Raw genomic sequence first — 15,041 nt, forward strand, 5'->3', positions numbered from 1 at the left:
CTTTTTTACTGACTCGCCCCCTAGAGCAAGGGACATAAAGGAAAGAATAAACAAATGGGACCTCATCAAAATGAAAAGCTTCTGCACAGCTAAAGAAAACAGTATCAAAATTAAAAGAGAACCAACTGTATGGGAAAACATATTTGCTAATGATACCTCAGACAAGGGTTTAATCTCCAAAATATATAAAGAACTTACATGACTGCATTCTAAGAAGACAAGAAATCCAATTAAAAAGTGGGAAAAGGACTTGAACAGACACTTCTCCAAGGAGGACATACAGAAAATCCAAAGACACATGAAACGATGTTCAATATCGCTAGCTATCAGAGAGATGCAAATTAAAACCACAGTGAGATACCACTTCACACCAGTCAGAATGGCCATCATAAACAAGGCAACAAACAACAAGTGTTGGAGAGGTTGTGGAGAAAAGGGGACCCTAGTGCACTGCTGGTGGGACTGCAGACTGGTACAACCACTATGGAAAGCAGTATGGAACTTCCTCAGGAAACTAAAAATGGATCTGCCTTTTGACCCAGCAATTCCGTTGCTGGGACTCTATCCTAAGAATACTAAAACACCAATTCAAAAGAACCTATGCATCCCAATGTTCATAGCAGCACAATTTACAATAGCTAGATGCTGGAAGCAACCAGGATCCCCATCAGTAAATGAATGGATCAACAAACTATGGTACATTTACACAATGGAATTCTATGCAGCAGAAAGAAAGAAGGAGCTCCTACCCTTTGCAACAGTATGGATGGAGCTGGAAAACATTGTGCTTAGCGAAACAAGCCAGGCAGTGAAAGACAAATACCATATGATCTCACCTTTAACAGGAACCTAAATAACAAAACAAAGAAACGAGCAAAATATAACCAAAGACACTGAAATAGAGGACAGGCTCACGGTGACGGGAGGGGAGAGTAGAGGGAATTTAATGGGTCAGTGGGAAGGGGTCACAGGAACAAACTTAAAGGGCACATGGTCATAAACTAAGGGGAGGGTGGTAATGGGAGGGAAGTGGGGAGGGTGGGAGGGGTAAAGGATTGGGAGTAAAAAGGAGAAAACTGTATTTGAACAATGATTAAAATATAAAAAAAACAAATAGAGATTCATGGGCAGAAAAACTAAAAAAAAATGCATTGTTAAAAACTGAAAAAATAAGAATGCTGTTTTGCATTTATACAATAGAGTATTACAGATCCATGAAAAAAATCTTAATTTTTGCAACAGCATGGAAGGACCTGTGAAGTGTTAGGCTAAGTGAAATAAGTCAGTCAGAGGAACACAAGTACCATATGATTTTACTCACATGTGGAATCTAATGAACAAAATAAGCTAACAAACAAAATAGGGACAGACTCATAGATACAGAGAACAGGCTGACACCAGATACAGGGGAGCAAGTTTGGAGCCTGGGTGAAAATGGTGAAGGGAGTAAGCAAAAACAAACAGAAAAAAAAAATGACTCATTGACACAGACAACACTATGGTGCTTACCAGAGGGAAAGGGGCTGGAGGGAAATAGGAGAGGTAAAGAGGGGATAAATGGTGAGGGAAGGAGACCTGACTGGGTGGTGAACACATAATCAGTATACAGATAACATAATATAGAATCATACACTGGATACCTATATAATTTTATTAACCAATGTTACTCCAATAAAGTCAATAAAAAAATTTAAAATGAATAAAGTCTATCTTAATATATTTTTAAAAAAATAAATGTGTCATGGGCCTGGCTGGCATAGCTCAGTGGATTGAGTGTGGGCTGAGAACCAAAGCATCGCAGACTCGATTCCCGGTCAGGGCACATGCCTAGGTTGCAGACCATGGCCCCCAGCAACCACACATTGATGTTTCTCTCTCTCTTTCTCCCTCCCTTCCCTCTCTAAAAATAAATTTAAAAAATAAAATCTTTTAAAAAATAAAAAATTAAATGTGTCATAAAAAGAGAAAGTGCTCAAAAGCTTTAACTGCTGTTGTATAATTTTTAAATGCAATCACCCTGAGCCTCCGTTTCCTTATTTCTGACTTTGATGTGGGATGGTAAATCTAACTCATGCGGAAGTCAGTAGAAATAAATGAAATGCTTGGAAATACTCTGTTACGTCCAAGAACTCTACTTATAAGTAAGGGTCATATCTATGTATATGCATGTGTACACTTGTAACTGATTTTCTTTCAAAAAAGCACACAAACACACATACATGAATACAGACTCACTATAAACCCATCTTTTATGCTGAAAGGAAATTTGTGACCAGTTTTGACAGGATAGAAATTAAAAGAACGACTGCTTGAGTTAATACAAAATTAAAGGAATGTAGTAATTCTGACACAAAGAACAGGGAGTTCCAGCTAATGCCCCAGATCTCCAAATGGACTATTTTTGGCATTTGTATTTTTAGTTTTCAATTACAGTTTACTTTCAATATTATTTTTGTATTGATTTCACAGGTACAGCACAGTGGTTTGACAATCATATACTTTACAAGGTGTTCCCAATGATATTTCCAGCACCCACCTGGCACCAAACTTAATTATCATAACATTATTGACTATATTCCCTATGCTGTATTTTACATCCTCATGACTAATTTGGAACTACCTGTTCATACTTTTTAATCACTTTGACTCAGCCCCCCAACCCTCATCCTCTCTGATACTACCCATTCGATCTCTGTATCTATCAGTCTGATTGAATATGTCTTCCTTTATTTTGTTCTTTAATTTCCACCTATTAATAAAATCATGTGGTATTTGTCTTTCTCTTACTGACGTATTTTACTCAGCATAATACCTTCTTCTCCATCTTGCTGTTTCAAATAGTAAGATTTCATTCTTTTTAATGGAGAAGTAATAGTCCATTTATGTATGTACCACATTTTATTTATGCAATCACTTACTGATTGGCACTTGGATTGATTTCATATCTCTTTTATTGTAAATAATGCTGCAATGAACATATGGGTGTGTATATTCTTTCAAATTAATGTTTTGGGTTATTTCAGATAAATACCTAGAGTAGAATCACTGGGTCATAAAACTTCTAGAAGAAAACATAGGCAGTAAAATCTCTGACATTTCTTTAAGCAATATTTTTTTTGATATACCCCCTTGGGCAAAGAAAGCAAAAAATAAATTAATAAATTAATAAATTAATAAATAAAGGAACTATATCAAACTAAAAAGTTTTCAACAGCAAAATAAACCATCAACAAAATGAAAAGACATTCTACTGAACTGGAGAACATATTTGTCAATGATACATCTGATAAGGGGTTAACACAGAAAATTTAGAAAGAACTCATACTACTCAACACCAAAAAAGAAAAAATGAAACAATCCAATTTAAGAATGGGCAAAGGACATGAACAGATAATTCACCAAAGAGGACATACAGATGGAAAACAGACATATAAAAAGACATTCAATGTCACTAATTATCCAAATTGACTTTACTTTTTGTCTCTACTTAAGATGAAATTTCAACACAAAAAGCCCTTACCCAAGGAAAGCTAAATTAATGAATTGAAAAGCTAAAATTCCATTCCCTTACCTATGTTTTTTAATAACATCTGTACTCCATTCCTGGTGCTGCTGTCACAAATTACAACAGTAGGATATAAATGAAACAAATTTAAGATTTTTCTGTTTTGGAGGTCAGAGCCCAAAACTAGTCTCAGTGAACTAAAATCAAGTTGTCTATAGGACCAGGTCCTTCTGGAGGCAGGGGGCAGTTCCATTTCCTCTCCTATCCCAGTTTCTCATGGCCACAAGCATGCCTTGGCTCATGGCCCTTTCTCCATCTTCAGAGAAACTGGTGCAGCATCTTCAAATCTCCCTCTGATTCCAACTATTCTTCCTTCCTCTTCCACACTCAGAGCACCATGGTGGCTTTGTTAGTAGCACCTGCATAATTATGCCAAACTCTTTGTCTTTTTCTAAATTAAAAAAATTTTAATTATAGTCGACATTCAGTGTTATACTAGTTTCAGGTGTACAGCATAGTGGTTAGACATTTATACAACCTACAATGTGATACCCCAATAAGCCTTGCATCCACCTGACACTAAATAAAGTTACTATAATATTATTATCTATATTCCCTATGTTGCATTCTACATCCCTATGACTATTCTGTAACCACCAATATGTACTTCTTAATCCCTTCACCTTTTTCACTCATCCTCCCAAGATACCTTTCATCTGGCAACCATCCATTTGTTTCCTGGATCTATGAGTCTGTTTCCATTCTGTTTGTTCATGTTTTTGTTCTTTAGATTCCAAATATAAGTGTAATTATATGGTAATTTCTGTTCTTGGTCTGACTCATTCCCCTTAGCTTTATACCCACTAAGTCCATCCATATTGTCACAATAGCAAGATCACATACTTTTTGGGGCTAAGTAAAAGATGCATTCTATAGTATATGTTTATCATGTCTTTTTATCCATTTGTCATACTATTGGAACATTTCATCCATTTCTGTTCAAAGTAATTGTTGACAGGTATGTAGTTATTGCCATTTAATTCATTGTTTTCAGGTTCTTTTGTATTTCTCTACTCAGGACACATACAAGAAGCATCAAGTGAATGCATCAAAAAGTGGAAAAGTAGGTTTGTATCTCTCTCTCTCTCTCTCTCTCTCTCTCTCTCTCTCTCTCTCTCTCCCAATCCCATCCTCTCCTTCTCTCTCTCTCTCAAAATTAATAAAATAAATTTTCTTAAAAAAACATCTGAATTGGGACTTTGGCCTCTTGCCTTCCTCGTTGAACAACATGAGCTCACAACCTATTCTGGCTTCTCCACAAACTACCAGACCCTGGGCTCCTGCAGTAACCCAGCCAACAACCCAGCCAGCCTGCAGCTCAGTCAGCATTTCTACAGGTTCTGGGTACTTGGAATCCCAGGTCTCCATGTTCCACACCACCAGTGCAAGGGGCAGCTGGGGATTTGGCAGGCAGAGGGCACATCCAGGGCCAGAAGAAGTCTATGCAATGCCTGAATGACCACCTGGTTGCTTACCTGAAGACAGTGAGAAGTCTTGGAGGCTGATAATCAAAACTGGAGAGAAAAATCTGGAAACACCTGGAGAAGAAGGGACCCCAGAACAGATACTGGGGACACAATTTCAAGGCCATTGAGGACCTGAAAACTCAGGTCTATGCAAGTTCTGTGGACAAAGCTGCATCACTCTGCAGATTGATGATGCCCATCTTGCTGCTGAAGACTTCAGAGTCAAGTACAAGGTGAAGCTAGCCATGCACCAGTCTGTGGAGAGGGATGTCAGTGGGCTCAAAAAGTTTAATGTGTCTCTTTTACTTATTTACTAGAGTTTCCACTTATTTGAATTCAACTTCTCTAAACAATAGAAGGACTTCAGTTTATCATGTCTCCTGCTGTAATATATAAACATTTTCTCTTTTGTCCATTATCTCACTCTCACAGAGTTTTTCCAAAATTTGAATAAAAAATATTTGGATTTCGTAAGAATAATTTCTTCTCAAATGGCTCATAGGATCTCAAGAATTTTCTTTAGATTTACTGAAAGAATATTCATGAGATGTGTTACCCACATGAAATAAACTCCACTTGTTAACTAAGTCTGACCATGTGATGTTTTCACAAAGAAATGTGAAATACAGTTTTCACTTTGGTCTATGATTCTAGTCTACTTCACTCTCTTAACTATTATTCCTGACAATGTGGACTTTCATATTCTGCTGATTTTTAACTGGACTCCTGCTTTTATTCTCTCATTCTGTTCAGTGTCCACAGTGCCTGCCATAGTCCCTGGAAAACACTGATTATCAAAATGTATCTCCAGGCAGAGTCCACATGAAAAGACAAATTTTTTAAATAGATTAACCTAATATGAACTTTCATCAAAACTGACCTTAGAGATGGCAGAGCATTGTTTATTTGATTACTCTGTTAAAAAAATTCATGCTGTAACCTACTCATGCATAGAAGATGGATTCTATGTGTGAGAGCAAGTTTCCTTTGAGGTAAATGATGGTTAATGTATCTTAAAGTTTATTGCTAAATTATTTTCCTGTTTGTTCTCCAGAATTACAGTGCTGTATACAAATATGATTCCTCTATGAATCTAAACATGATATCTCCACTTTTCTAAATTTTGTCCTAATTACAAAATGGACAGTGAATGAACTACATCAATATCATTGATTCATACCTCCTCATTCTCTAGAATCTCTTCCATCTCCATGACCAGAGGGTGATGCACAAGAGAACTTAAGTTGCTACCAAGTCCTGTGATGCAGGGTCACCAGTCTTACACTAAACATGCAAATCCTTCCAACCTATCCACGTTACCTGGAAGGGAACCTAAATAGAGTCACTTGTTAATCCAATTATCCAAAATAAACTTCAGTAGGCTTCTGGTCAAGATGGTGGAGTATGTAAATGCTGTACTCCCTTCCTCCCACAACTATATCAAAAGTACAACAAACTACAGAAACACTATCATTCAGAACCACCAAAAACCAAGGTGAATGGGAGTCCTACAACTACAGAATTAAAGAAGAAATGACAGCAAAACTGGTAGGAGGGCAGAGACATGGAACCGGCTGGTCCCACACCCACATGTGGTGGATATCAATTGTAAGGGTAGCAACTGAGGAATGAGAGGTCCCAGCCTCACACCATGCCCTCCAGCCCAGGGTTCCAGTGTTAGGGAGAGAAGTCCCCATAACTTCTGGCTGTAATAAAAAAGCAGGGATCAAAGCTGAGGAAGATGAAAACTCCTGGAGTTCCAGGCAGTTCCTCTTCAAGGATCCATGCATGGACTTACTGAGACTCACTTTCTCTGAGCTCCAGAGCCAGGTCAACTGATTGCAAGGCATCAGAGATACATGGAGAGGAAATGAATTGTTTGGCATCAGGGTGAGAGCTGGAGGGGCAGCTTTCTCCCAGACAGATGTGCTGCCAGAGGCAGTTGTTCCTTTGATGAGCCCTCCTCCCACAGAGCTGGCAGGCGAGTGCCATATCTGAGACTCTTTCACCTGGCTCACACTCTTTGCCCCACTGGTGATTCCCTCAGATCCTGCCCCACCAAACATTTGGTCTCTCCCAAGCTGTTTTCAGTGGTTTTCCAATACAAAAGGCTTGTCTTGTCTCATGCTTCAGATTTTCATAAACTCTCTTAAACAAGCTGTATTGGCGAGCCCAGTACCATTTGCTAAGCACTAAAAGCCTTGGTTCACAGATTGGCCTCACCTAAACACATCTAAGCCCAACAAAAGTAGAAGTCATCTGCAAATAGCTAATGCCAGATGACCCTGGGCATTAGACAGAGCTCACTAACCTTGGTCTGCACCTTCTGGGAGTTCCCAGAGTCATACCACCCAGTGGACAGCTTCAGACCACATCAGAGCATCACCACCCAACCACCTCTACAAGGGACACACTCAAAGGGCAAACTCAGAAAGCACCAGAGCCTTTCTGAAGTAAGTCCTACTATGTAGAGTGGGCCCCTGCATAACTAATCCTCCAAGCTGGTTGGAGGTGAGTAGTCAGTGGTGACAGCCAATCCCTGCACTGATTAGCATCACTAAATCCCTCCCATAGAAGTGCTAACAGTAGTCAAAGTCAACTACAAGCGGAGAGTGTACGCAGCCCACACAGTGAGCACAAGTTAACTACCCACCTTGGGTGATAGGGAAGGCTGTGACACTGGCCCCTACAGGACACCTACTACATTAGGCCACTCTACTAAGCCTGGGGGATGTCGCAGCTCCACCTAATACATAGAAACAAACACAGGGAGGCTTCAAATATGAGGAGACAAAGAAATGTGACCCAGAAGAAAGAACAGGGAAATAAAACACCTCCAGAAAAAGAGCTAAACAAAATGGAGACAAGCAATCTATTAGACACAGAATTCAAAACACTGTTTATAAGGATGCTCAGTGAACTTAACAAAGACTTCAACAGCATAAAAAAAGATACAGTCAGAATTGAAGAATACATTAATTGAAATAAAGTATGATTTACAGGAAATCTACAGTAGAGTGGGTAAAGCAGAGAATCAAATAAGTGATTTGAAATATAAGGAAGAAAAAAATACTCAACCAGAACAGCAAAAGAAAAAAGAATCTAAGAAAATGAGAACATATTAAGGAGCCTCCAGGACAGCTTCAAGCACACCAACATTCACATCATGGGGTTGCCAGAAGGAGAAGTGAGGGACCAAGAAATTGAAAACCTATTTGAAAAAACAATGACAGAAAACTCACTACCTTGGTGTAGGAAATAGATGTAAAAGTCCAGGACATGCTTCCATTGATGAGTGAGAGAGGGACAGACAGGAAGAGAGAGAAAGACAAGGAGAGAGAGAGAGAAACATTCACATGGGAGAGACAGACTGATATGTCTCCACTGGCACACACTGCAACCAAGGGTCAAACCCACAATCCAGGCAAGTACCCTGACTGGGAATCAAACAGGCAACTTTTCCATATGTGAAGTGATTCTCCAATCAACTGAGCCACATGGCTAGGGTGGTTGGTCTTCATTTTTTTAAAAAATTATTTTTAAATGAAGGTTGTACATTTAATTTCTTTGGCTTTATATTTTCTACACTATTCTTAACCTCCCGCTATCTATTCTCTACGTACAATTTATGCTACTTATTCTCTGTACCTTTTCCCCTTCTCTTTGTCCCACTCCCCCACTGATAACCCTCCTTGTGACCTCCATTTCTGTGATTCTATTCCTCTTCTAGTTGTTTGCTTAGTTTGTTTTTGTTTTTGTTTTTAGGTTTGGTTGTTAATAGCTATGAGATTGTTGTCATTTTATTGTTCATTTTTTATCTCCTTTTTCTTAGATAAGTCCCTGTAACATTTCATATAATATGGGCATGGTGATGATGTATTCCTTTAACTTGACTTTATCTGGGAAGCACCTTATCTGCCCTACCATTATAAATTATAGCTTTGTTGGGTAGAGTGATCTTGGATAGAGGTCCTTGCCTTTCATGACTTCAAATACTTCTTTTTTTCTTTATTTTAATTTTATTTTAATCATTGTTCAAATACAGTTTTCTCCTTTTTACTCCCAATCCAGCCCCCAATCCCAACCCTCCTCACTTCCCTCCCATTACCACCCTCCCCTTAGTTTATGACCATGTGTCCTTTAAGTTTGTTCCCGTGAACCCTTCCCACTGTCCCCTTAAATTCCCTCTACTCTTTTCTGTGGGCACTGTCAGCCTGACCTCTATTTCAGTGTCTTTGGTTATATTTTGCTCGTTTCTTTGTTTTGTTATTTAGGTTCCTGTTAAAGGTGAGATCATATGGTATTTGTCTTTCACTGCCTGGCTTGTTTCGCTAAGCACAATGTTTTCCAGCTCCATCCATACTGTTGCAAAGGGTAGGAGCTCCTTCTTTCTTTCTGCTGCATAGAATTCCATTGTGTAAATGTACCATAGTTTGTTGATCCATTCATTTACTGATGGGGATCCTGGTTGCTTCCAGCATCTAGCTATTGTAAATTGTGCTGCTATGAACATTGGGATGCATAGGTTCTTTTGAATTGGTGTTTTAGTATTCTTAGGATAGAGTCCCAGCAACGGAATTGCTGGGTCAAAAGGCAGATCCATTTTTAGTTTCCTGAGGAAGTTCCATACTGCTTTCCATAGTGGTTGTACCAGTCTGCAGTCCCACCAGCAGTGCACTAGGGTCCCCTTTTCTCCACAACCTCTCCAACACTTGTTGTTTGTTGCCTTGTTTATGATGGCCATTCTGACTGGTGTGAAGTGGTATCTCACTGTGGTTTTAATTTGCATCTCTCTGATAGCTAGCGATATTGAACATCGTTTCATGTGTCTTTGGATTTTCTGTATGTCCTCCTTGGAGAAGTGTCTGTTCAAGTCCTTTTCCCACTTTTTAATTGGATTTCTTGTCTTCTTAGAATGCAGTCATGTAAGTTCTTTATATATTTTGGAGATTAAACCCTTGTCTGAGGTATCATTAGCAAATATGTTTTCCCATACAGTTGGTTCTCTTTTAATTTTGATACTGTTTTCTTTAGCTGTGCAGAAGCTTTTCATTTTGATGAGGTCCCATTTGTTTATTCTTTCCTTTATGTCCCTTGCTCTAGGGGGCGAGTCAGTAAAAAAGTTTCTTCATGAAATATCTGAGATTTTCCTACCTGCGTTCTCCTCTAGGACTTTAATGGTGTCACGTTTTATATTTAAGTCTTTTACCCACCTTGAATTTATTTTTGTATATGGTGTAAGTTGGTGCTCATGTTTCATTTTTTTGCATGTGGCTGTCCAGTTCTCCCAACACCATTTGTTGAAGAGGCTATTTTTACTCCATTTTATGTTGCTGCCTCCTTTGTCAAATATTAATTGACCATAGAGACTTGGGCTTATTTCTGGGCTCTCTGTTCTGCTCCATTGGTCTGTGTGCCTGTTTTTATGCCAGTACCAGGCTGTTTTGATTACAGTGGCCTTGAAGTATAATTTAGTGCCGGGTATTGTGATCCCTCCTACTTTACTCTTCTTTCTCAAAATTGCAGCAGCTATTTGGGGTCGTTTATGGTTCCATATAAATTTTTGAAGTGTTTGTTCTATGTCTGTGAAATATGCCATTGGTACTTTAATAGGAATTGCATTGAATACTTCTTTTCAGCCCCTTCTTGTCTGCAAGGTTTCTTTTGAGAAAGCAGCTAATAATCTAATGGGAACTCCTTTATTGGTAACTATCTCCTTTTCTCTTGCTGCTTTGAAGATTCTCTCCTTCTCTTTAATCATGGCTAATGTAATCATGATGTGCCTTGGTGTGTGCTTCCTTGAGTCCAATTTCTTTGGGACTCTGAGCTTTGTGGACTTCCTGGAAGTCTATTTCCTTTGCCAGATTGGGGAAGTTCTCCTTCATTATTTGTTCAAATAAGTTTTCAATTTTTTGCTCTTCCTCTTCTCCTTCTGGCACCTCTATGATTCAGATGTTGGAACCTTTAAAGATTTCCCAGAGGTTCCTAAGTCTCTCTCTCTCTCTCTCTCTCTCTCTCTCTCTCTCTCTCTCTCTCTCTCTCTCTCTCTCTCTCTTTTTGAGTTCTTGTTTCTTTATTCTGTTCTGGTTGAATGTTTCTTTCTTCCTTCTGTTCCAAACCACCGATTTGAGTCCTGGTTTCCTTCCCATCACTGTTTGTGCCCTGTAAATTTTATTTTATTTCACTTTTCATAGTGTTCACTTTTTCCTCTAATTTGTGACCATATTCAACCAAGTCTGTGAGGTTCCTGATTATCAGTGTTTTGAACTGTGTATCTGATAGGTTGGCTATATCTTCATCACTTAGTTGTATTTTTTCTGGAGCTTTGATCTGTTTTTTCATTTGAGCCATATTTTTTTTGTCTCAGCATGCCTCTTATGTAGAACAGAGTAGAGCCTTAGTTTTCACCAGGGAGAGGCAACCCACGTCGCTGCATTGTGGCACTGTATGTTGGGGGGGGGGGGGGTTCAAGAGAGAGCAGTACCCCTTGTTCTGCTCTCTGACAGTTTTTAGTCACTTCCTCCACTACCTGCAATCAAATTGGGCCCTTCCATTGCTGATTCCTGGTGGGTGGCTTTGTGACATCATATGACCCTGTGGGTCTCTCCAGCAAACTCTCCTGTGAGGTTGGGAGTTTTCCTGCCACCTCAACTCTCACAGGTGTTTTCAGTCCAAGGTTTTGAGGCTTTAGTTCCCCACACTGGAACCCTGGGTTGTGTGGTCTGTCTCACTCCCCAGTTGTTCCTCCAAGTTTAGCTGTGCCCAAATGTGGGACTACCCAGTCTGCCAGCTGCCACCTTGCCACAAGTCTTCTCCACCTGGCTGGGAGTCTCTGCCCCTCCTAGTGGTTTGGATGAATATTTCTTCTTTAACTCCTTGGTGATCGAACTTCCATACAGTTCAAATTCTTGTCAGTTTTGGGGTTTTTTTGTTTTTAAATTTGTTGTTGTCCTTGTTTTGGTTGTGCAAGGAGGTATAGTGTGTCTACATACACCTCCATCTTGACCAGAAGTCTGAACAATGAATTTATAACAGCTTCTGGAAGGAGTATATATCCACTATCCATTCAAAATTACATGCAAAATGATTTTTGGTTCTGAAGACCTATACTACCTACACTCAGCTCTAACAGAGGTACAGTCTTACCAGAATATGGGGCCCACAGACCAGCACATGCAGCATCAACACTGCCTGGGAACTTGTTTCATTCAAAGAACCTCTGGGTCACCAGGACCTGCATTTGAATTATAATCCTGGATGACTTATGTGCACCTTGGAATTGGGGAAGTGCTGGTCTAGACTAGGCTTTCTCACCTTCTCATGTTAACAAAAGGGGTGAGGTAATTATTTCTGTTGGGTAGTGTGGGTGCTTAGCAGCCTCCCTCCACACATTGCCAAATGTCTCCAGGGGCAAAATCATCTCATGTAGAGAACTACTGGCCCTGACTTTAAACTGAAAGCAACCTGACAGGTTCCAATCAAGGCCCATCACACACTTAGTTCATAACTTTGAGCAAATTACTAAAACCCTTCACCTCATTTCTGCAAAAGGGAATGAAGTTCATGATAGTAATGTCTCATAGAATAGACTTTTCAAAAAAATAAAGACAAATACCATATGATCAGTGCTTTAAGGGTCAAAGGGACCGCCTCCCTCACCATTAACAGGAACCTAATCAACAAAACAAATAAGGAAGCAAAGTATAGCCAAAGACATTGAAATTGAGAACAGGCTGACAGTGACCAGAAGGGACAGGGGAGGGGATAAGGGGGGGAAAGGGTGAAGGGTTTACAGGAACAATTATAAAGGACATATGGACAACAACAAGGGGGAGTGGAATTGAGTGAGGGAGGCGGGGAGGGTTGGGGTGGTGGGGAGGGGTAGGGGGAAAAGGCAGAAACTGTAGTTGGAAAACAAAAAAAAAAGTAATAATAAAAATAATAATAATAAATTAATTAATCAATTAAACCAGACAAAATCAATATGGTATTAAGCTCAGATTATATGAGGTAAAACTATCAAAGTGTATCTGTCAAAATTAACATGTTTTATAATGAGACACTAGATCACAGCTTTTAATTTGTGAAACAAATACAAAATCTGTAATTATTTTGAAAAATGTGTCAGGAAGGAAAATATTGTGGTGCTCAGAATTCCATATCAAAAGAACACAGCTCTCCTCTCATTGAAGATGGAAATCCAATGCTCTGGAGACATCAGGGCTGTGTCCCCACCACAATTCAGTGCTTTAAGGGTCAAAGGGACCTGGTCCTAAGAGGTTCCATAGTCTCAGACCGTGGAGAAAATGTTAACTCACTGTTTGAATAAAGTAGGAGGAGGTGAGACCTCTGGGAAGCAGGTGAGATCCAAGACAAGGAGTTATAAAATCTAAATCCACCTGGCTTCTAACCTGGTCTCTTGGGATCTGAAAATCATTCAGAGAAATTTTCTTTCTATTTATTCCAGAGGCCCAGAGGGAAATCATGTACTTAGAATTTGGAATAACACAACAGAAATGTGCCTGATGAGCAGATATACAGAGACAATAAATATCTCCCCATAAAGCCCCTGAGCTTGTACAATGTTGGTGGACAGGACATGGTTGTTGCTGCTGATTCCTAAGTCTGTCTCAGGAACTGATGCTTCACTCCTTCCTGCTGCCTTCGGTGAGATAAAACTTCAGTCTCCATCATCCACCATCCAGGGACCAATTCTGACTGGCACACGGAGACCTTCCTTTCAGAAAACCCATCCAGAAGGGTCTGGGAGCCTGGTAGGACATCAGGAAAGGGTCGCGGAAGCTGGAAACTGTGAACTTTTACCTGAGTCACTGAGACCCTAATCAGCCTAGCTCCAAGACCAGATTATGTCTGTTTGTATTCTTGGTTAAGGAACTAGTTTATACTTAATTTACTTAATATGTTAATAAGGATGCATTTGTTTGAGTCTGCACTCTAGGGCCATAGCTGACAATTAGGTGATGGGACTGGAAGTCCAGTGGGAAGATGCTGCACAATAACTGAGATGCAGGAAATGGTTGCAGGAAAATGAAAACACTTCTGAGGAGTTTTGCTGTTTGGGGAGAAGAAAACAGAGCATTAGGTGTAGAGAGCAGTTCAGTGAATTGAGTGTTTGTACTAAATTTCTAAGACAGGGTGTATTTCAGCATGTTTTGTATTCTTTGAAAAGATCTAACCAGTGAGGTAGACAGCACTTTGCAGCAGCAGTTAGTGAGACAGACATTGTAGTATCTTCTCTCATGCTGAGTATCCACATGAGAATTACTTAATAAATGTAAAAAGGAATACTAAATAGTATTACTTCACTACTGCCAAGGCTGTCTATGTGTTGGGGTTTGTACCCTCTTACTTTTTATATTTAAAAAGTTAGTAGAAATTCCTATCCCACACACAGCCTTTTCCCACAGTGACCACATTTCCATGCTTTGATTGACAGATTCATGCTCTTGGAGAATACAAATTGAGGACTGACCAAGTTCTACCAAAAAATATAGTGTGCTGAGCAACAAGTTTTGACAATTCAGTGATGAAAAAATTAAGGTCACACATTGTACCCTAAATCTTAATTTTAGGTACATTAATGTGCCTTATGTTTATATTTATGCCAAGAACACTTCACTGTCCCAGCTAACAGGGTGGAATATCTCCAAATTGTTTCAAATTTTCTTTTCTACTTCCTGTGCAGTTTCAAAATAAAATACCTCCCCAAGGAAGCTAATAATGAAGAGACTTAAGCTCAACCCCTCCATCACATGTCACTGAAGGAGTAACTAACTATTAGACTGCCTAGACTGCTGGGAAGCACTCCCACACCAGTTGTTCACAGTGAGCACAGATATGGGTGTACAGTTCTAGGTGTCAGAGCCTGGCTCGAGTCACACTGGCTAATCTCAAGGTGTCTGCAGGGCTGGGTCCCTTCTAGAGGCTCAGGGGAGAACCTGTTTTCTACCAATTCCAGTTTGTGTTCTGATCACCCCCATTCCTTGGCT

The sequence above is a fragment of the Phyllostomus discolor genome, chromosome 8, assembly GCF_004126475.2.
Source record: "Phyllostomus discolor isolate MPI-MPIP mPhyDis1 chromosome 8, mPhyDis1.pri.v3, whole genome shotgun sequence".
Taxonomy (NCBI): domain Eukaryota; kingdom Metazoa; phylum Chordata; class Mammalia; order Chiroptera; family Phyllostomidae; genus Phyllostomus; species Phyllostomus discolor.